Source organism: Rattus norvegicus, chromosome 2 (assembly GCF_021556685.1).
Source record: "Rattus norvegicus strain SHRSP/BbbUtx chromosome 2, alternate assembly SHRSP_T2T, whole genome shotgun sequence".
In the NCBI taxonomy this organism is placed as follows: domain Eukaryota; kingdom Metazoa; phylum Chordata; class Mammalia; order Rodentia; family Muridae; genus Rattus; species Rattus norvegicus.
In genome coordinates this window covers 37,915,096-37,936,719 of record NC_141535.1, presented here as the reverse complement: position 1 = coordinate 37,936,719, position 21,624 = coordinate 37,915,096, and the positions used below count along the sequence as shown (strand labels likewise).

The window sequence follows — 21,624 nt, the reverse complement described above, 5'->3', positions numbered from 1 at the left end:
CACTCACTGGGGAAGGATGTGGCCCCTCTGCATTTTCATCCATATAGTCTTCATTAATAAACAGAATATGTCTCACTTGCATCTTGAATATATGTGTGTGTGTGTGTGTGTGTGTGTGTGTGTGTGTGTATACATACATATATATAATCTCAATTCCTAATTTTTCACTGCCACGAAAGTTTACATTGGTCTTACAAGGAACAAATCATCCCCCTTATTCTTACTAAAAGATTCCTTATTTAGAAAAAAAATTCAAGGAGAAATGGAGATTCGATCCTAAAATTGTCCCTAATGTACAGGAAGCACTTCTTAGTTCTTGAGTTGTACATCTTAAAGATTTGGGGAGTTATGTCATGATTCCCACTTAATAAAATGCATCCTACTCTAGTTCCTGCTTTCCTTCTGTATCAGGAAGTGCTTGGGGCATGCACAGACTAAGAGGCCATTTATGTGGAAAGTGAGAGAAAGGTCCATTTGAGGAGAACCCCAAGTTCTTCCTCTCTATATAACGGTGATAAGGAAACAAATGGCCAGAGTCTCCTAGGACTGATTTGGGGATGAGTATTTGGGTGAGGGTAGCTGTTACCGGCACAAGAGAAGTGCTCATGGTACTGGAGGGTGGGTGGAACCTCAGCCTCCATTGCGTGGGTTCTTCTCATCACCACAAATGACTCAGAACAAAATCAGGAAGCTCCCCTGGAATGTTCGGAAAGCCCCAGCTGTGTGCACAAGCCCATAGGGTGGGATTGAGATCCCTGCCAATTAATACTATGTAGAATTTGACAAGCATCCCTCTCTCCTAAACTGGGTGATGCCTGTAATTCCTCTCCTGTAATTCCTGTCTTAGGCTTAAGTTTTAGAGGCAGTATCTGTTGAAGCCAGCCTTGTACCATCACCAAATGATGAGGAACTTTCTCAGATTATGACAAGTCACAGTATCCCCCATCACGCAGAATCGCTCTACAGTTGTTCCTTCCATAAAACAAGCCGTGCCGATTGTTTTTATATTCATAGAGTCAATCTTTTCTTTTCTGAGGCTGAACTATGTTTTAAGCTGCCAGACTCGGTGAGTGGCTTTAAATGATTGCCTAAGTCTTCCTGGTAGTTATCGTCCAGGTACCACTGCAGCTCACGTGGGAGAGCGGGAGAGCGGGAGAGCGGGAGGCGAGTTCAGGTGTCTATTTAGGGTCTTAGAAAGAAGCAAGGCCATCTCATGTCGGTTCATTCGGGGAGACGCTGGCTCATCACTTCGGCTTTACAAAAGGCGTTCTCCTGCCTGTGAGGAGGAAACTGTGGGATGTGAGGGGGAGCAAGGCAAAGAAGGAGAATGATTCAGATGAAAAGAAGAAAGAAAACGGGAAGGAGGGCCGGATTTGCTCTCTGGGAATTGTGCTGACTAAAGGGTTGGACTGCCAAGAGAGGAAGGATGGGGATGAAAGGAATCAAAAGGGACTGAGTATCTGAGCGCAGGGGAAGGACTGGGCGCAAGCAGGATCTCCAAACTCAGATGAGGGCAAGCGACGAGATCACGTGTCATTATACCCAAAGTGGGTGGCACCCACCAGACCCCTTTGATTGCTAGTTTCCACATGAACCGAGAACAAAAATGTTTGCGGCTTGTTTCTCTCCTCTCTTTCTTTCATTTTTGTTTTTATATCACAGTGTATTAACCCTAGGGCCTCACAAACGCTAGGCAGAGGCTGACCACTGATCTACATCCCCAGAGCTCATGTTTTTTTGTTTTTTTGTTTTTTGGGGTTTTTTTGGTTCTTTTTTTCGGAGCTGGGGACCGAACCCAGGGCGCTTCCTAGGTAAGCGCTCTACCACTGAGCTAAATCCCCAGCCCCTCATGTTTTTATTATAAGACCAGATCTATCGCTCCGCCATATTTTCCTGAACAAACATAGTGGCCCAGGAAGGTTTTGAATTTTTATCTTTGTGCCTCAGTTTCCCAAGTAGCTGAGATTAACAAGACTGTATTGCCAAGCCCGACTCGTCGGTTTTTCCTAAGATACCAGGGACTAGAAGGATAGCTCAGTGGTTAGGAACACCTGAGAATTTGATTCCCAACACCTGGGCAAGCATCTGTGTCTCCAGCTCCAGAGGATCCAGTACCTTCTTCTCAACCCCGTGGATAGATGCGCATGCACACATGCACACACACACACACACACACACACACACACACACACACACACACACACACACACACATGAATAAAAATAAGAGAAATATTTTAAGAAGAGACTCCAAATTTCAGATCTCCGTGTGAGATATCATGAATTTTGTGTATTGGCTAACAAAATTGTCCCCAGAGCAGAAGGCCCTCAGACACCTGTTAGCTATTCCCTTTTTGTTTGCCGGGGACATGTGCAGAAATGACTGTTCTGTGTACATTTGTCACTGTGACCTTTTATCACCTTAAGCTCTTTATTGTTGTCACAGTGACCCATTATAGGGGACAAAACTTGTCAATATCTATCACTTCATCAAAAAAAAAAAAACCTGCCAAATACGTTTTTAAGAGAGGTGGAAAGGGATATATTTTTGGTTTTGAGAAATTAGCTAATGAAAGCCAAGCATATTTAATTAGCCTTGGAAACTTGTTAAACACTCCTGGAATTGACCATAAGAGAATAAATGGCAGTGTTTGTCTATCTTTCCTAAAGTCAAAAGAAGAAAACTGTTAAAGGACCATAGAGTTTAGGCATCATCTTGCATTAAACAGGAGCCAGAAATCATATTATGATCAAGATCAAGCCAAGTAGTGTGTCAAACATAAAAGCCCAAGGTCTGTACATGCCAAATACTGGACTTATATATTTTAACTGATCTAAATGAGACCCTAAGGGGAAATGTTTTCAAGCCTGATTTCTTGGTATTTATATGACTTAATAGCTAGGAGAATTTCATCGAAAGATAGTACCTTGTGGGCAACAATGACAAGTTTCAATCTATATAAAAGAGTTATGGCTACTTCTGCATAGGTAGTTCTGCATTTCAGCCGAGTGCTCAGTTCACTCTACGAAGAGCTCCTGCTAGTATGTGTGAGGCCTATGCTATACATTTCCTTCCCAATAGTCCATTGGCCACAAATTCTATGACTCAAGATTATACGTGGCTTAGGGGATTGGCCACCCATCCTTTACTTGCCCTTCCCTCAGCTTTTCCCTGCCTCTTCCAATAAGCAGTGTGCAAGTGTAGTAAGGCTATCAGCCAGTGGTTCTCAACCTTCCAAATGCTATGACCCTTTACTACAGTTCCTCAGGTCGTGGTGAACCTCCCCCACCCCAACCATAAGCTGATTTTGCTGCTACATCATAAAGGTAATTTATGACTGTTAGGGATCGTAACATTAATAGCCGTGTGTTGCCAGTGATCTTAGGTGAGCCCTGTGAAAAGCTCATGCGACCCGACCCTCCAAAAGGGGTGGAGATCAACAGGTTGAGAACTACTGCTGTAGAGAAAGTGATTAGGGCTCGAGAGGCCTGTGTGACCTGACAAACAGAAAATGATTAGAGGAGAACTTTGTGCATTTAGAGGAAAACTAAGTCAATTGAGTAACCTGTGAGTTCATGAGGCTATAATGCAGTAAATTATATCATAATTTACTTTGCTTTGGTAGTTCCTTCTAATTATAAGTTCTGTGTCTGTATCTGTGTCTGTAAACAGCATAAGTATTTCGTGGGCCAATATTCTATTGTTAATACAATTATACTTCTGGCCATCTTAATGTCAGTAAGGTCCCCCTCCTACTCCTAAAATTTCAGGGCTCTGAACTGTTTTTATTAATATTTGCTGTCACCAAAGAAATGATGACATGAGCCTACTTCTCAGCCTGCAGCCTCAGCCAGGTACCCATAGCATCTTTGAGCCGTACTCTCTCATGACCCTGCTTTGGTTTGATTTATCTGTGTTAACTGAATCCAAGGCCTCTTGGCTCAGCTCCCATATTCTGTTTCCCAGACAATAAAAATTTCCAGGGGTGGAGGGGATGTCCTCTTTCTCCTGAGATGAACAGGATGTTATCAAGCTCTGTCCATAGATGTAAATTGAGTTGACAGAGGCAGAGACAGGGAGAGCAAAAGTGCTACAGATAAAGAAGTGTGTCCCTGACTGGGGCCATCTCCACCCCCACTACAGTCTGCTGACTTAAGTGAAGAATAAGCAGCCACTGACCTCCCATCTCTTCCTCGGCATCCATAAATTCCTTTCACCCACCCTATCATTATTTGGGTTGTTTGAACCTGTAACTATAGAGATAAAGTGAATACCGGGTGATATCCTTGGTTTCTTAGAGACCTACTGAGCCCTGAGAGGTCACTTACTCTTCATCGACTAAATAGACAGCACAATAATTATCCTCCTGCTTTCCCAGAGCACAGCGCTTCTACAAAAATATTATCCTTAGTCCTCTTTGCACCTCCATGAGCTGGAGATCACTTTCATTCTACTTACAAGGAAGCAGAAGCTCAGACAGGCAAACAAGGACACTTACTTTCAGCCACACAGTGTGAGCATTCGGAATGGGGAAGTTGGTTCCTAAGGTCCAGCGCACGGCTTTGCCCACCGCTCCACGGGGACCCTTTACGACATTTTCTTTTAGAGATGTCTGAGTTAAGATTCAGCAGACTCTCCTATCTCATGGAATAGACAGCCACTTTCACTTTTCCCCTTCAGTAGTCCTGATACTTTATGCAGATCTGAAGAACCCTGCTAGTAGAAAGGACATTGATTGAGAAGTCCCGGGAGCAAATCCTCAAAGGAGAAAAGAAGCCAGCCTTCACTGAGATTTCTAAAAGGATGATTCTGAGTATAACACGGGACCTAGACTCCTTCCATCTGGAACCTTGGAAGGGAACATATCTGTATGAATTGAACACTGAGACAGTAAACCCAGAATGCTATACTCCAGGATACTTTGCCTCCTGACTCTCCTACAGATAAGTGAAAGTCAAGTAGTCCTCCCTAGCTTGAAATCTCTAGCTTAGAAAAATGATGGATAAAGCTTCACTTTCTCCTAACCTTGGTACATAGAACATTCTCCATCTCACTGCAGATAGGGCTCACTCCAGAGAGGGCTCATAGTCTCAATGGACAAGTTCTACTCCGAACAACAGTTGTATGGACGATTAGAATTTTAAGGGATGGATGTTCCAGCCAGTTTGGTGGGCATCTAATGGGGTCCAATTATACCTCTAGCAGTACTGAAAAGAAATACAAATGTTGGGTTTCTGGAAGTGTCTAGAGAACCACTTGAAGCTAAGCATGAAGGAGGGGCCAGAGTCGTTGAGATCTGAGGTCCAGTGCTGAGGGTGGTAGTTTTGTGTCTAAGTGGAAAGCCTGAGACACTCCACTTTCCCACAAATTGCAGCCCCTTATTTGCTCTTCAACCTTTCCTCAGTACTTGCTCTAAAGGAAGCTTTCAAAACCTTCCAAAAACCCAAGCAGTTACAAAAATACATTTCACATCCAGCTTTCAAGACCAAATACACCATGAAAATTGACTAAGAAGTCACCAGAGCAGTATACTTGGGTGCCGTTAGATTAAGACAGAGTTGTTGTAGGATATTCTGAAAGTCTCCATCATCTGGTTCTCTCTGTCCTGTCCAAAAGCTAATGTTCAGAGAGTCCAGTCTATGTCTGCGAGAGGCCTTGACTCCAACAGCAGTTTGATGCACCCGGTGGCCCTCAGGAGAGCTTTTAAAAATAATGATTCCTGAGCTCCACCCAGATCGATCAAGGCAGAACATCTTGGGGCGAGGTAAGGATGCAGCACGGAGGGGAAAAAAATCCTCTGCAGGTGAGTTGAGAACCTCAGTAGGAATCAGGAATCTCTGGTGGAGTGCAAAGACCCAGTTTACAGTCTCTGTGAAGCGTTTTAACCAAGTAAGCTCTGGCTACTCTGTGTAGTGGATTTCCTATCCCTCCTGATTTTACCAAGGGCCACAAGAACCAGTATGTACATTACAGTAGGACTTATAGAGTAAAGTTAGCAAATGGTCTAAATGAATAGTAGAGGGTTGATTTAAGGTTCTAACACTAAGTAAACAAAAAATGTCGTTAAATACAATAGGTTGTGAAGCAGCTTTGCTCTCTGATGCTAGTTTTGAAACAAAATATGGATAGATGGGGATAGATGGATAGATAGATAAATAGATAGATATCATATGATAGAGGAGTGAGTATGTCTCTGTGTGTGTGTGTGTGTATGTGTGTGTGTTTGCAAGGATATTCACAAAAATCTTTGCAGGTTTCTCTCTCTAGAAACTGCCTTTATTTTCTTTACTTTGGTTTTCTGTCTTCCTAATTCTGTATTAAATATTAAGGGGGGAACCTACTAACTGATGTCAAGACCTGAACATTCATGTTAGCTCAAGCTGCAGACAATTTCAAAACTAGTTAGATTCGTACACGCAGAGCTTTATCTATGAGTGTTTGTGCTGAGTTCCTTCCACTGCTGGGGATCAAACATTCCACCACTCAGACCCCGAATTTTAGCTCTTCCGTGTGTTATGCAGCAACTACAAAACCCCGCCTCTTCGCTCAGCCTCTGCATTCTCATAAAGATGCGAGAGCCTTAGACGTGTCCCTCGGTGTGGGGAGAGGGGAGATGAAGGTCCTTCTCCTGCAGCATTTGTCCTGGGTACTGGCAGAGCTGCCCTCATTTCACTGGAGAGAATAATGACAGAGGAAGCAAGGGCAGGGAAGTCACAAGGCCAGAGAGCTGGGAGAAAAGGCTCCTGATCCATTTTCCTTCCCTAGGGCACCTTGTCATACTTACTGCCTGGTGTGTTCGCGGTTACGGAGATAAAACAAGAGGTGTCAGTGAAAGGGGTTAGGATCCATTCAGGCACACAACTGCTTAATATATTCCTATCCATTCTTACTCAAGGAAGTAAATGACAGACCCATTATTTAACAGACACACGACCTCAGAGAATTGTCTTCTGCAAGCCCCAGTTTCTTCTCAACAAGGAAGGGCAATAGCAACAGTTGCCATGAGAATGGACTGGTGTGATGTAGTTATAGGAGTAAGCGAGACCGCAAGCCTATGAGACATGCTCAGCAGGTACCACCTACTGTTATTATTATTCCAGTCCACTGTCTCTAAAGCCTAAGGCTTTGGAAACATTCTCACTTCCAGAAGCCAGAAAAAGAGAAGTGCACACAAATGATAAAAGATAGTTCGGGAAATAATGTTTTACTTAGGAGAATCTAACTTTCATAAATAATTAGTTTATTTTTACTTTACAAATATTGATTTGGATTTTTGCCTGTATGAGTGTGTCAGGTCCCATGGAACTAGAGTTACAGACAGTTGCAAGCTGCCGTGTGGTCTGCTAGGAATTGAACCCATGCCCTTGGGGAAAGGAACCAATGTTCTTGACCACCGAGCCATCTCCCCAGCATGAGTATCTAATGTTTACCCTTTCAGTACTTTAAAGGGGATTGCCTTAAGTGTCTTTTTTAAAAAAAATATTCCTTTGAGGTCTGGCACCAAGAATAGAATATTTCATTTTAGAAAGAATGCTTTTGAGACATGATGAACTATTGACAAAGGCTACAGCACTAGAAAATGATTTCAGGTGAAAGGCAAGTGCTTCTCTGTCATAAACTCGACTGAAGTGATTGGGCAAGGCTAGAGAGATGACTGACAGTAAGGTGCCTGCTATGCAAGCATGGAGAACTGACTTCAAAACTCAAAACCCACATGAGAATCTAGACATGATCTCACACACACACACACACACACACACACACACACACACACACACACACACACCTGTAATTTTGAAGCAATGGGAGAGAAGACAGGAGGACTGCTGAGGCTTATTGGCCACAGGCCTAGCTCTAGGTTCAATGAGAAACCTATCTCAATGGGTTAAGATAGAAAGGAAGATAACGGGACAACTCAGAGTTCTCCTCCGGCCTTCACATGCAAACAGGAGCATGTAACTACATATTCACTATGCATGCATCACACAGGTACTTGTATACACACAGAAAAAAAGGGGGGGTTGATTTTTCATAAGTTACTAGGCCTCTAGAAATGCTTTTGTAGCATAATAAATATAAATGAGTATATTATAGTGACTATCTTGATCTGATTTTACTGTTCAAGAACTCCAGGACTCAGTGAAGAAACAAGGCGAGCAGAGGACTAAATTCTTGATGATTCCAATACATGAACTTTACACTAATCAATGAGTTATGAGAGCAAGCATAGACCAGCAATTCCAAAAGTGGTGTTGCCCGTCAGACCAGACCCACCTTGTCAGCGTTCCACCCTCTGAGGCTGATTTGCTGAACCTGGGACATGGCCTGGACTTCAGAATCTTTTAAATATTCCCCAAGGTCATTTTGGTGTGTGGACAAGTTTAAACATGAATGGCAGAAACAGCAGATCCATTCGAACAGGCATAGCCATCAAGGAGAGATTTTTCCCTCTTTTCTCAAGATGTTCCCAGAGAGGTGCAGTGGAGAACAGTCCCACTGTGTCCCTTCTCGCTCTCCCTCTTGTTTCCCCTATTCTGTGTGAGAAAAATTAGCTCAACCCAAGAAACACTTACACTGCATCATCCAAAGCAATGGCTGTGAGCCTCATCTTGCTGGCATCATGTCACCTCCTGTTCTTTGCGTCCTTTTAACAATGCCAGCCTTGCATCATCAGGAAGCAACTAATGGTCTACCTAAAACCCTCCACAAGCAAGTCTTTAATTTTATATTACATGACACTACCAGACAAAGACCAGACAAAAATTTCAGCCAGAAGCCAACATGTTTAAAGGGCCACTTGGAAGGATCACCAAGAAAATGAGCTGGGATTTGTTCTTGTCACCATTTTGTTTGATGCTGGGGGTCAAACCAGTGTTCTACCACAATACCCAGCCCTACAAGTTAAGTTTTGAATGCAGCTTCTTTTGCCTGGATTTGCATGTCTACCAGTAGGAGAGTGAAGTAAGCTGGGTCAAATACAAACTTAGCTTTTGAATTGAGAAATGAGAAAGTCATCTGCTAGTTTAAAGCCAAAGGCATCGTGCCCTCCTTGGTTCTATCTGAAGAGAGATATAATGGATGCGGGTGGTGTATGAAGGGAGACGACATAGAAGAGGACTTGTTGGCCTGAAATGATAAAAATGGAGCTTTGACATGTAAAAACACTTTCATGATAAAAATAATCTTACATTATCCTTTGGATGTACCTGCGTGATGGTTTTATTCCTATAAGTAAAGAAAGGAAGCCAGTAGAGATGAAATGTCTTGTCCAAGGTCACATAGTCTATAAATGGTAGGGCCAGTGTTTGAACACATATCCCTCTGATTCAAAGGCCGTCAGATTCTCAATTGTAACACCACTGGGAGAACATAAACAGTATCTGGGCATTGTTTTAATTTATTAGACAATGGGTAATTTATTTTTATTTTGGATAGTACAGGCTTAATTCTGTTGATTGCTCAATAAGTGAGGAAATGTGTCAGGTTTTTTTTCCGAGCACGAGTAGCTGACTGTATTATCGTAAGCAAATAGGAGAAGTGTCTAGAAGGTAACGATAGGGCCATAGGAGTGAATGGAAGGCAGGAAAACTGCCTTGGAAAACAGACACAAGCCAAGAAACCGTGCAGGCTCCCAGGCTCCCTGACTACATAGCATATAACAGAAGAGAAGACTGGGGTATTACCCCACCTGGGGTTCCGGTGAGCACTAAGGCTCCGGGTGAGCCTCAAACCTGCCTTCCCTTTGGGCCATTCAAGCTGCTAGCCGTGAGGAGAGGAATCGGGATGCCAAATGTTGGACAACCAACAGAACATCTCTTGAGGAACAACACTGGTTTAAGAAGAACTACACTCTAATAGTCTTTCTATAGTTCTAAAAAGTCTTATCAGAAAGGCATCCAAGAAAATTTGCATGCTATTTCATAAAGAATATTTTATTCGTTTTTTTAATCTTAAAAAAATCAGTGGCTAATAACTAAGTCATTGGAGACATGAGTCGATATGCACTTGGAGAAGAACACACAATTCTGCCCCTGCAGAGTTCATGTGTAATCCCCCACATGAGGAAAGCAGTGGGGTTACACAGGCATTAGTTTTCTTATCCGCTCGAGGACATAAGTCCGAACCCACAACAGAGTCTAGAAACACACGTCTTGTTCATTAACTCCGCCCTTCCTTGTTTAGCCTCATCTGTTATACTTTCTCTGTGTTAGCCAGGATGTTTTCAGCACCCGTTTCTTGAAATAAGAAGACAACTATGTGTAAATTCAGATCCCTTCCGAAAAGAAATCGTCATTGTGTATGTGTGTGGTTGACTTATCCGCCTATGTTTGAAAATTTGTTATGTTGCTTTGCAAGACTTACAGTCAAGCTTTCAAAAGCGCATGGAGAATTTAGGTAATGTAGAAAACCTTTCAGTTGAAGTACCAGAGATATTACTGTGTGTGAACAGTGTTCAAATATGTGATTGATTTGCAAAGTTGCCCTCTGCTCTGTCATGGTTGTCCCTTCTCTCTCTGCTGTGCACACACTCACACAGTCACACACACTATCTCACACACAACACACACACAGTCACATACATGAACACACACTCTCTCACACACACACACACACTCACACTCACATAGTCACACACATCCTCATTCACACACATGAACTCTCTCTCTCACATACACACACACACACACATAGTCACACACTCTCACACACACAGTCACACACATCCTCATTCACACACATGAACTCTCTCTCTCACAAACACACACACACACACACACACACACACACACACACACATCAAGTGTTCTTTGCTGCATAGCAATAAAAGTCCTCTTTAAATAAAACCCTAGGTCTTAAGAGAGATTTTGTCTCAAACCTTTTCTGCGAAAAGGTAAAAAGAAACTCGCCAAGGTCAGAGTTTGACTCAGAGTTGGGCTAATTTAGGTAGTGAAAACCAAACTGGAGCTGTGTGCAGGAAGAGTGGAACTGGCTCGATGCCACGCGGCTTTGAATCTTCTCCTAAACAAAGCTAGCGCAGCCACTGTTTGTTGCAGTATCCTCTCCCCTGGAGCCAGAGCAGTGCCTGGGTTGTATCAGTTCACTGTCTGTTTTCATGAACCCAAACAGAATCTGGTCCTGGAACAATAAGCCTTAATCACAAAGCTTGGAGAGGCAGAATTCACTCCACAGCAGCATCCATTCTTGGGGGAAATTGTGTAAATATCTTCTCTAGTGTCAAAATAATAACTTTTTGTCTCTGGAAGTTGAATGTGGGAGCATCATTGTTTGCTTTCTTAGGTATTTGGAAGGCTGTTTCCATTGAAAAACAAGCAAGAGAATGATCTAGGCTCCTCTCACAGAGAAAGAACAGGCATGGGCTGCTCAAAAACCCTTGTAAACAATGAGTAGTTTCTTGAAACTCTTCAGTTACCAGGAGTTATTCTCTCTTTCCTTTCTTTGACACAAAATCCTATTCTGTGGCCCAGGCTGGTCTTGAACTCATATTAATAATCTTGCCTCAGCAAAGATTAAAACAGAGACTGAAGGAACACCCATTCAGAGCCTGCCCCACATGTGGCCCATACATATACAGCCACCCAATTAGACAAGATGGATGAAGCAAAGAAGTGCAGGCCGACAGGAGCCGGATGTAGATCGCTCCTGAGAGACACAGCCAGAATACAGCAAACACAGAGGCGAATGCCAGCAGCAAACCACTGAACTGAGAATAGGACCCCCGTTGAAGGAATCAGAGAAAGAACTGGAAAAAAAAATAATCTTGCCTCAGCATCACAGTTGCTGAAATTAGTGGTATGGAACCACTATACCTGCACTGAGCCCAATTGTTATTGTTGTTGTTGTTGTTGTTGTTGTTACTCGCTTGTATATATATGTACTGTATCTACATTTTGTCCATCCTGTGTCACCCTGTGCCAGCCTTCATGCTGTTCCCTCTGAAATTCATGACCTCTTTTTCTTTAGTTACTACTGTCACAGGCACATGTTCACGCATGCACGCACGCACACAACCGGGTGAGTCCATTTGGTGTTGCATGTATGTGTACGTTTTTAAGACTGACCACTTGGTATCTGACAACCAACTAGGGACTCATCCCCAGGGTAGACCAATTCTCCCTCCCTCGGCAGCCATTAATTGCCTATGATTCGTCATCCAGGAGAGTGTGCGTGGCGAGGGGTAGGAGTGCACTCCTCATGAGCTTTCTCCATCCATATGGACATGTGGTCAGGTTTTTAGGTCCTGATTAGGAAACCGCATTGTTGAGTTCGTGGCTGCAGCTGCTCCTCCCTTATCTAAAAGACACAACCTCTCAACAGATATTCTGGTTCTCTGTCTCTTATGACCTTTCCTCTCCCTTTTCCAAAACGTTCCCTGAGCCTTAGGTTTGGGGCTATCTTATAAATATATCTAGTAGAACTGGATTACTCTTATTTCGTGAATGGGTGGTGATTAAACTCAGGCCCACCACATTTTCATCTCTTGGGAATACTCTAATATTTAATACCCTCCCAAAATGACATGAGACAATGGCCTTCCTCTTTTGGAGAGCCCAGTGTCCCGCATATCCCTTTGTCTGGTATCCTCACAAAGTGAACTTGGGTATCAGAGGCCTTTGATTCATGTTCCCTACTGAATCTGCCAACACTGAGTCTTCTATCTGATGTGCTGATTCCTGTCCCCTCCACTGTTGTTCTCCGTGTCTCTCACCCTTTCTACCCACAACTTCATCTACTGAGGTGAGTATGGATCCCAATATTTTGCCTCCATTTTCTGGGTCACTGCTCACATGGGGCTACGACAACCAGTTAATCCTCCCTTCTACCCAGGATCTTCTAAGTCGGCGGCTCTCAACCTATGGGTTATGACCCCTCTGGCAAACCTTTATCTCCAAAAATATTTACATTACAATTCATATCGGTAGCAAAATTTAGTTGTGAAGTGGCAATGAGAATAATTTCATGGTTGGGGATCGGGGTCACCACAGCGTGAGGAAGTATGTGAGAGGGTTGTGTTGCAGGTTATTTGGTCACACTGTGAACCCCAAGATTGTGTTCTTTACTGGAGAAACCTGTTTTAGTTGTGGTGTATCTCACCCTTAGCACACACTTTTAATCCCTCGGGCTGGAGTACAAACATTCCCTTATCACACACCTCTAATCCCAAACAATGAAAGTAAAGTTGGTTTGTAGTAGGAAGCACCCATGTTTGAAAGTGATGTCTAATTGAGTGGCAGACAAAGTGGCAAATCAGAGAAAGATTTGACAGAATAGGATATGCCCAACTCTCACAGAAGAGAGAGGAAAGAGAAGCTACTTAGAGAGTGGTGCAGGGGCACAGGAAGAGGAAAGAGGGCAGTTTTACTAGGGCAGTTGTTCAGAGATTGCAGAGAGAGAACAAGCTAGACACGGGTGAAGACAGAGCAAGCCAGAGAATGAGGAGGATCCAGAAGGTTAGAGCATATTGCCAAAGTTAGTATGAGGCCAAACAGAGCAATTCCAGAGAAGCTGAGAGAAGCGAGATTGAATCAGTCAGCTTGAAGAGGAAGTTGATCCAGAACAGCTGAGTTAAACCAGCCAGCCAGAGACCAGAAAGAACAAGAAAGGGTGAGCTTATTCAGCAGTAAATCGCGGCAGCTGAAAACATTCAAGGCCTAGATTAGATTGCATGGAGGCTAAAAACTTCCAGGACTAAGCCTAGGTTATCAGACTGAGGCAGTAAGCCAGAGACAACAATCACATCAGACAATTAAAAGTTACTGTTATAGGGACTCAGCATTAGGAAGATTGAGACGGATATCACTGTTCTAAGTAGTGTCTCTGAGAACTTTTTCATCTATTGGCATGGCCCAGTGCATAACTAGATCCATTCCTTGACTGAACTCTACAATGCCCCCTTCATTCTTTTCTGACTCAAATACTGTAGTCGGCTTCTTATTGCTTCTGAAACATAGTCTCTTTCTGGCTCTCTCCACATGGCTTTTCCAGCTTTGAGGAGATTGATGCAATTGGTGATGTTGATGGTGATGCTGAAATTCAGCCATGATGTTATTAGGCTTTATCTTACCCCCTATCCTCTGCATTGAATAAGGAAGCTTATGATACACAGTCTTTAGAAAGGTGACTCAGTTTTCCAGACTCCAGGGTATTTGGAAAGTGTATTTCCTGAGGTCCAATACCCCTACAATAGAATCTATGGATATTCTAGGAAATAAAGCAAATGTGATTTCTCATGTAATGTATATCTGCCAGAAGAGACTTAGAGCAGATAGGAGTCAAGAGAACTTGATACTAGAGTCACCTGGAAGGCTATTAAAACTTTGACACCCAGGACATATCCAGCATCAGTGATACCAGCACCCCCGGGGTGGGAGTCAACCACTCTGGGAGATTCTAATGAAAGACCAACTTTGAGAACCACTGTCAGAAACAGTGGTAGAAGCAAAACTAAACAAAAGACCACTGACTGATAACTTTTTCTTCCACAGATAATCTTCCAATACTACAAGAATTTAAAACCAGCTCATATACACTTAAAGCTTTATGTTGTTTTGTTTTTACAAATTTGAGGGTTACTCTGATCTCTTCTTCTGCCCCATGTCTATTTATAAATCATAATTATCCATTAAACACAAATTTAATGAATGTCTGCTATGTACCGAGTCTCTGGAGAAGAGCTGCAGGAAATAAATAAAGCTGGCATGGTTTGCTGTGATACAGTTGAGATCTCCCATGGCAGAGGTGATAAGAAAACAAGCAAGGTAATGCAGAAATGTTATGTGTTCAAAGACAGTAATATAAGAAGGATCGCATCTGGGGACAAGAAAGAGCAGCTGAAGTAGTCAAGCAGGAAAGTCCTAACATTGTAATGTCAGAAAACTTAACATTGTAGTGTGAGCTCAATAAAAACAAGAGCTAGGCATGTGACATCTTGGGCAGAGCCTTTCAGCAGAAGCAAGTGCAAAGGCCCTGAGGCAGGGGCACACTTGGCAGCTTCCAGAGCCTGACAGACTGGACTGAGCCCTGAGAGACCAGGACAAGACACAGTCAGAGGGTGATAGCAACTCCATGTTGGGCCACAGAGAAGAATGGATTCCTGATTTAAGGGGAGGTGAAAAGCCATGAGAGGTAGGGAGTTATGATTCTGACGTATATAGAGGGACTGTATGGGTCAGGAGAGAAGTTCACAGCTTAGGATGGGAATAATTTATCTTAAGCATGTTATTTCAGAGGTAAGGCCAGCAGGACTTGCAGATGGGCTGAGGGTTGGAGGAGAGATGGAGTCAGTCATGATAGAAAGAAAGAAAGAAAAATGAGTCCTTTTTGATTTGGCCTAGGCACCTGACTCCATGGAGATGTCATGCTATTATGTGGGATGGGCTAAGTGAAACACACTTTGGAGAATGAGAAGGCAAAACTCAAAACCTGTGCTTGAATACAGTAAGAGATTCCTTTAGCCATCCGTTAATATCTATTGGACATTAATGCCTGTTAGAATGACCCGGCAGCTCAGGTGAAAGTTTGGAACTGCAGAATGAGAATTGGGAAATGTTGTCATGGAGGTGGTATTTACAACTTTGGGATCAAATGGCTTCATGCAAGGCACCAGTGCAGACAGGAAATGGAAGAATACATAAGGACTGAGCACGGAGGCACTCCCAAAGTTTGAAAAAAACATCGAATACAGGGGATGGGGAAGGAGTCAGTCCAGATCCCTGGATCTGGGACTACAAGACTCTAGGAGTCAAAGTATGTTGAAATGGAGGTTATAGCCTGGAAATGTAGCCCAGTTAATACAGTGCTTGCTCAGGATACAGCAAGCCCTGGTTTTGATCCTCCGTACCACATCAAAACAGGGCATGACGGTATGCATCTGACCATCAGAAGCTACATATGTAGCCAACCTGGCTACATGTCAAATTCAAGACTAGCCTGGAATACCTAAGTACCCATGTCAAAAAAAGAAATATGGAGGCTGCACTATGATGGCAAATGCAGCTAAAATGGCCGACAGGAGGAAGACATAGGAAACAGTGGATTGTGTGAAAAGCATTCTTGGTAAGCAGGACATGAGCGGTCATCAGAGACATAAATCCAGGTTTGAGAGCTGAGTGACTATGGAAACTGGACAAGCAGAGACGGGCTGTTGTTATGCCTACAGAGATGTTGTGTTACTCCTGGCAGCCTGGGCTCATTTCCTACCTGATTTTAAGCTTTGAACCAACAAATCTCCTCCAAGGTGCACATTTTTCTTGTCCTTAGATGCCTGCTCTCAAGTTAAATATCATACACCTGGGGCACTCGACGCACCCTTGGCTTTATCAGTCACCAGAAACATGAATGGCTACTTGAGGTAGGCTGAGCTCTGTGCTCTCCCTGCGTATACATAACTGCCATTAGGCTGCGTCTTAGAAGCTCCGTTGTTCTAGCTAACCATAAGAGTCAAAGAGGAAAATATAAAGTCACTTTAAAAGAGCAATGACTAGCTGTCAGGAAAGACTTGCCCGCATAGAAAGCTGCAGTTGTAAGCAGCATAAAGTCCAGGCTCCTCACATGCTGTTCATTGGCTCTTAAAGCCAGGATAAATATCTGGCTCTTAGCTGAGCGAGATTCATCCTCTCCTCCAGGGTGTGTAGAAAGACGCAGATCCTCCTTCACGGATAGTTAATGTTCCTATCAATGCGTTTGAGACGACAGCTCCAAGGGCCAGATGCGTGTTTGGCCAAATGGTGTTAGAAGGAAAGTTTTTAAAATTTTAAAAGCATGAGTTTAAAAAGACAGAAATCTCCTCTTCTGGAACAGAGTTTGTGAATAACACAAGTCTTAGAGCCCTTTGGAATATAGATGTAATTGAAAAAAGTAACTATGAAGGGAACGGGTTAAGTCTGTTTTGCAGTGAAGGCCTCAGACTCAAACTTGTCTTGTTCTGCATAGCAGGGGTTTTAGAACTGGAGTCTTGAGTCTATTAGGGAAGGAACAAACCATAGCCACAGAGGAAGGATGGTGGACCTGAGTTCTCGGCATAAACCTCCCTCTGTTGAAAATAAGAAGAGAGAGCCACAGTGAGGAGTTGGAACACATAGAGTATTCTGTGAGGGACAATGACAAATACAGTAGTCACAAAGCATCCTAAATGGAGGGAACAGGAAGGAAAAGAAACTATGTTACCAATGTAATTATGTTCCTTCGGCTTTATTGCTACTAGCACTCACAGTACAAACCCAGCTGTGCCTCCTCATAGCAGTAGCTGTTGTGCATGAAAATCTTGACGTTATTCACGCATTCGCATGGTTCAGCTTGGTGGGTATATTAAACACCTCACTACTCAACATGTCTCTAAGCATGTACGCACTATCCCGGACAAATCTTCTGGTTGGTTTAAAGGCCTGCATTTCATCTTAGTGATGGGATTAAACAACACTCCATTCTCTCTGTGAATCCTCGTGCTCGTGAATCATGACCAGGTTAGCAAGCTACTTGTAGCCCAGCGCTGGAGTTCCGCCCCACCCCCACCAGTCTATGTGTATCAAGAATCAATTGTATGCCTTCCTAAACCTGTTTATTCTGTGATTTTGCTTAACGATGTCATCAAAATAGAAGGACCATTGGGACTGTTAATAAAAACACTGTGAGGGGGATAGTAAAAAAAAAAAATCACTATCAAATTTGGTGTGAATAATGGAACGATAAAAGGGTCTAAAGATCAATGTAAAAGTCAAGAGGGGTTGTTACACTTTGTGTGCACCGCAGTGACTTTAAATTCTTGCTGCACTTAGAGAAAGTGAAAGTGGAAATTGGAGCCGATGTATTATTCTGAGTGCCAGATGCAGAACTCCAAAAGATGGCTCTATACTCACAAAAGGCCTCAGGCCATTACCACAGGACACGACCGTGCATCTACCTCCCAGCTCAGGATACCGTTACTGCTAGCCCATAAAGCATCCAGTTACCAATCTCAAAGACACAGGGTAAGAAGGCTTCTGTCCTTTCTACCAGGGTTGTTCGTTTTGGATGCTTCAAGCCTTAGTTCTTTGCAGAAGCTTCAGTAAAATCATTGCTACTCAAGAAAGATGATATATATAGCTAGCTAGACTGAGACAAAGTTCCAGAGAGCTGTCCCACTGACCAGCTTACTGTAGGTCACAACTGAAACTCCATTAGAGAAATGCGATGTTTGTTAGTGATGGGCTCTTGATTCTTATTGAGGATCCATATGAGTAATATTTGTGCCTGGTCTGTTGAGCTGTCATCAAAACCTTCCGTCACGCTATCTGAAATAGGTACATGAAGACCCCTGTGATAATTGTTCTCAGTTTTAAGTGTTACCTCATAAAGAAACACTGGAAGAGCTGAAGGGGAGCCTCAGAAAGAAAAAGAGGAGAGAAATCATAGTCTTGGAGATAACTAATGTCTCAACCAATTAAACGCAAAGCTCCACACACAATGCTTTCGTTTATTTTTTTATGGGTTTGTGGGGTGTGGTGATTTAAAAGTAAATATCCAATTTGTATATAATTAGCTTAAGACACCATGGACAACATTAGTGAACATTATCACGAAAACTGGACATTTCATAAAGCTTTATTTTTTTCAGGTTCAGAAATTGTCATTTTTCAAACTTTTATCTTTTGATCTATCTCTCCTTAATTTTAGTTCTTTAAACTTTAACTTACAGTCAAATCTACTTTTATGTATTTCTGAGAATTTAGAAGGATATTCAGAGTCTTTCTACATTGCTCTAACTGTCCTAAAATTCACTCCATAGACCAAGCTGGCTAGAGAGTCCCAAAGATCCACCTGTCTCTGCTTTTGGAGTGCTAGGAATAAAGGTGTACACCAGTAAGCCTGGCATAAGAGAGTTTTCTATGCATTCTTATTATGAGCCCTTGTCAGATATGTAATGTACAGATATCTTCCCTATCCAAGGTTTGTATTTTAATTTTCTTAATAATATTTTAACAGACTTTAATTCAGTGAACTCCAGTTTGTCTATCACTATGAATCATGCTTTTGGTACCTTAAAACCTCTTTGTCAAGTTCAAACCTGTAAAGATCACCTCCTGTGTTTTCTTTCACAATTATTATCATTTCCCTGAACAGACTAGGGCACAGCTATTGTCCCATCCACTCTGAGGAATTAGTCCAGAGCCTAGTTTGAGCTCTATTCTGGGTTGTCTAAGGACAAGCAGGCCAACCAGGTTAGAAATTGATCAGGTCAAATATGCCCTGTTATTCGATGGCACAACCCTCCCTGTGAGTAGTGACTGCGATACAGCCTGAACAGCAGAGAAAACCAGACAAGAGAAGACACAAGCAGGAAAAGGTGACGTTCACCCACTTGCAGACAGTGCCACTCTATAACTCGAATACCCTACGGAGGGCTGGGTGAGGTTGCCAGTTCCTTTAATCCCAGTACTTGAAGGGCAGAGACTGGTGCCTCCACGAGAGTCTGAGGCCAAACTGGTCTACATAAAGAATTTCAGGCAAGCCAGGACTGCATAACAAGACCCAAGGTGGATCAAAAGCAACCAACCAATCATATAGACTCTACCAGCAAATTACTAAATCTGATAAACACTTTCCAGTATGATTGCAAAATGGAATCATAAATTTGGAAAAAACCTGTAGCTTTTTAATATACCAATAACTAAAAGAAATTGGGAAAATATCTCATTCTCAATAGCTTAAAAAAAAGTACCTAAAAATTAACTTAATACAAATAATCAAAGAACACTTGAAGGCAACGAAAAAGAAAAGCAATTAGGAGCTAAAGAGATGCTTCAGTGGTTAAGAGCAGCAGGTTCTCTTCCAGTGGACCTGGGTTTGATTCGCAGAACCCATGTGGTGGCTCACAACCATATTTACTCTAGACCTAAGGAATCTGACTCTCTCTCTCCTTCCCTCCAAGGCACCACATGGGTGAGGTGCACAGACATGCATGAGGACAAAACATACATACGTATAAAATAAAAATTAAATGAAAACTATTTTTGGAAGAAGGATGGAAAATGAAGCAGGAAAAAGATACTAGACAACGAAAATGAATTCTATGCTGCTACACTGGCAGAATGCTATTATGAAATTGTTATATTAACAAAAATAATGTAGACTAGTGTAATCCTTCCATGTCTGTATTCCAATGACATTCTACACAGAAGAAGGGAAAGAAAAATCAATCCTATAGTTCATATGCAAACACAAAATACCACAGGTAATCAAGGCTATCCTAACCAAAGAGAGGACCACCTGTGCTGTCAGACTACCTGGCTTCAAATTAAGCTAGACGGGCATATTGAGAAAGAACCATAGCACAAAATCAGACACTTAGACCAATGAGAAACCAAAGAAGACCCGGAAATAAACCCGCGCTCACTTTGGCAAAGCACACACACATCGGGGTCAGGAGGGGGCATTACTTGACAAACGCTTCCTGCAAAGTGTGGATACCAACCTGTAGAGGAATGGAATTAGCTCCTTCACAAATGTCAATTCAAAATTGATCAAAGACATTAAATTAAAACTCGAGAAAATGAAACTGCTGCCAGAGAACACTTCAGAATATAGACGTAGTCAACAACGCTCTGAATAGGATCCCGAAAGCACAGAAAATAGCTTCGAGATGGATAAACAGGAAAAGATGCAATTATAAAACTTGTGCACAGCAGACTGAACAGGCAGCTAACAAAATGGAGGAACCCCATTGCTGGTTTATAGTTCTGTCAGGAGGTAAGGTGGAGCATATGCAGAGAATTGCACAAATTAAGTAAAGGAGGAGGAGGAGGACGGGGAGGAGGGGGAGGGGGAGGAGGGGGAGGGGGAGGAGGGGGAGGAGGAGGAGGGAAGGAGGGAGAAGAAGAAGAAGGAGGAGGAGAAGGAGAAGGAGGAGAAGGAGAAGGAGAAGGAGAAACAGAAGCAGAAGCAGAAGCAGAAGCAGAAGCAGAAGCAGAAGCAGAAGCAGAAGCAGAAGCAGAAGCAGAAGCAGAAGCAGAAGCAGAAGCAGAAGCAGAAGAAGAAGAAGAAGGAGGAGGAGGAGGAGGAGGAGGAGGAGGAGGAGGAAGAAGAAGAAGAAGAAGAAGAAGAAGAAGAAGAAGAAGAAGAAGAAGAAGAAGAAGAAGAAGAAGAAGCAGAAGCTACCAATCAACAATGAACTAAAGAATGGAGCAGAGAGAACAATAAATGCTGATGAGAGTGTGGGAAGTGAGGGACCCTGACTGACTTACTGGCGGGAGTATAAATAAGGATAGCTACTGTATGGGAGTCAATTTGGAGACTTCTCCAAAGACTAAAAATAATAGAACTACTGTATCTGGTCTTTGCTACTTTGTGGGTTCTTTTTCTCACCCTTTATCCCCTGGGTTTCACCCCCTTTCACTAGACAGAAGAGACAGAAGGAGAGAGGGGGAGAGAGAGAGGGAGAGAGAGACAGAGAGAGAGGGAGATTCCTTGAGCATGACAAGTACAGACCACACACACACACACACACACACACACACACACACACACACACACCAAATGATCAGGTTCATAAGGACAAACATTATACGTTCCTTTCAAATGTTCATCATATATACATATGTTACATATATGGGGTATAGATCATGAAAATAG

The 21,624-nt window shown here is 42.8% G+C and overlaps 1 protein-coding gene across 2 annotated transcripts in view; it reads left to right on the top strand.

Annotated features, from left to right (window-relative positions):
- The window catches only part of Rgs7bp (regulator of G-protein signaling 7 binding protein), a 94,998-nt gene that overhangs the window by 15,058 nt on the left and 58,316 nt on the right, over positions 1-21,624 (top strand).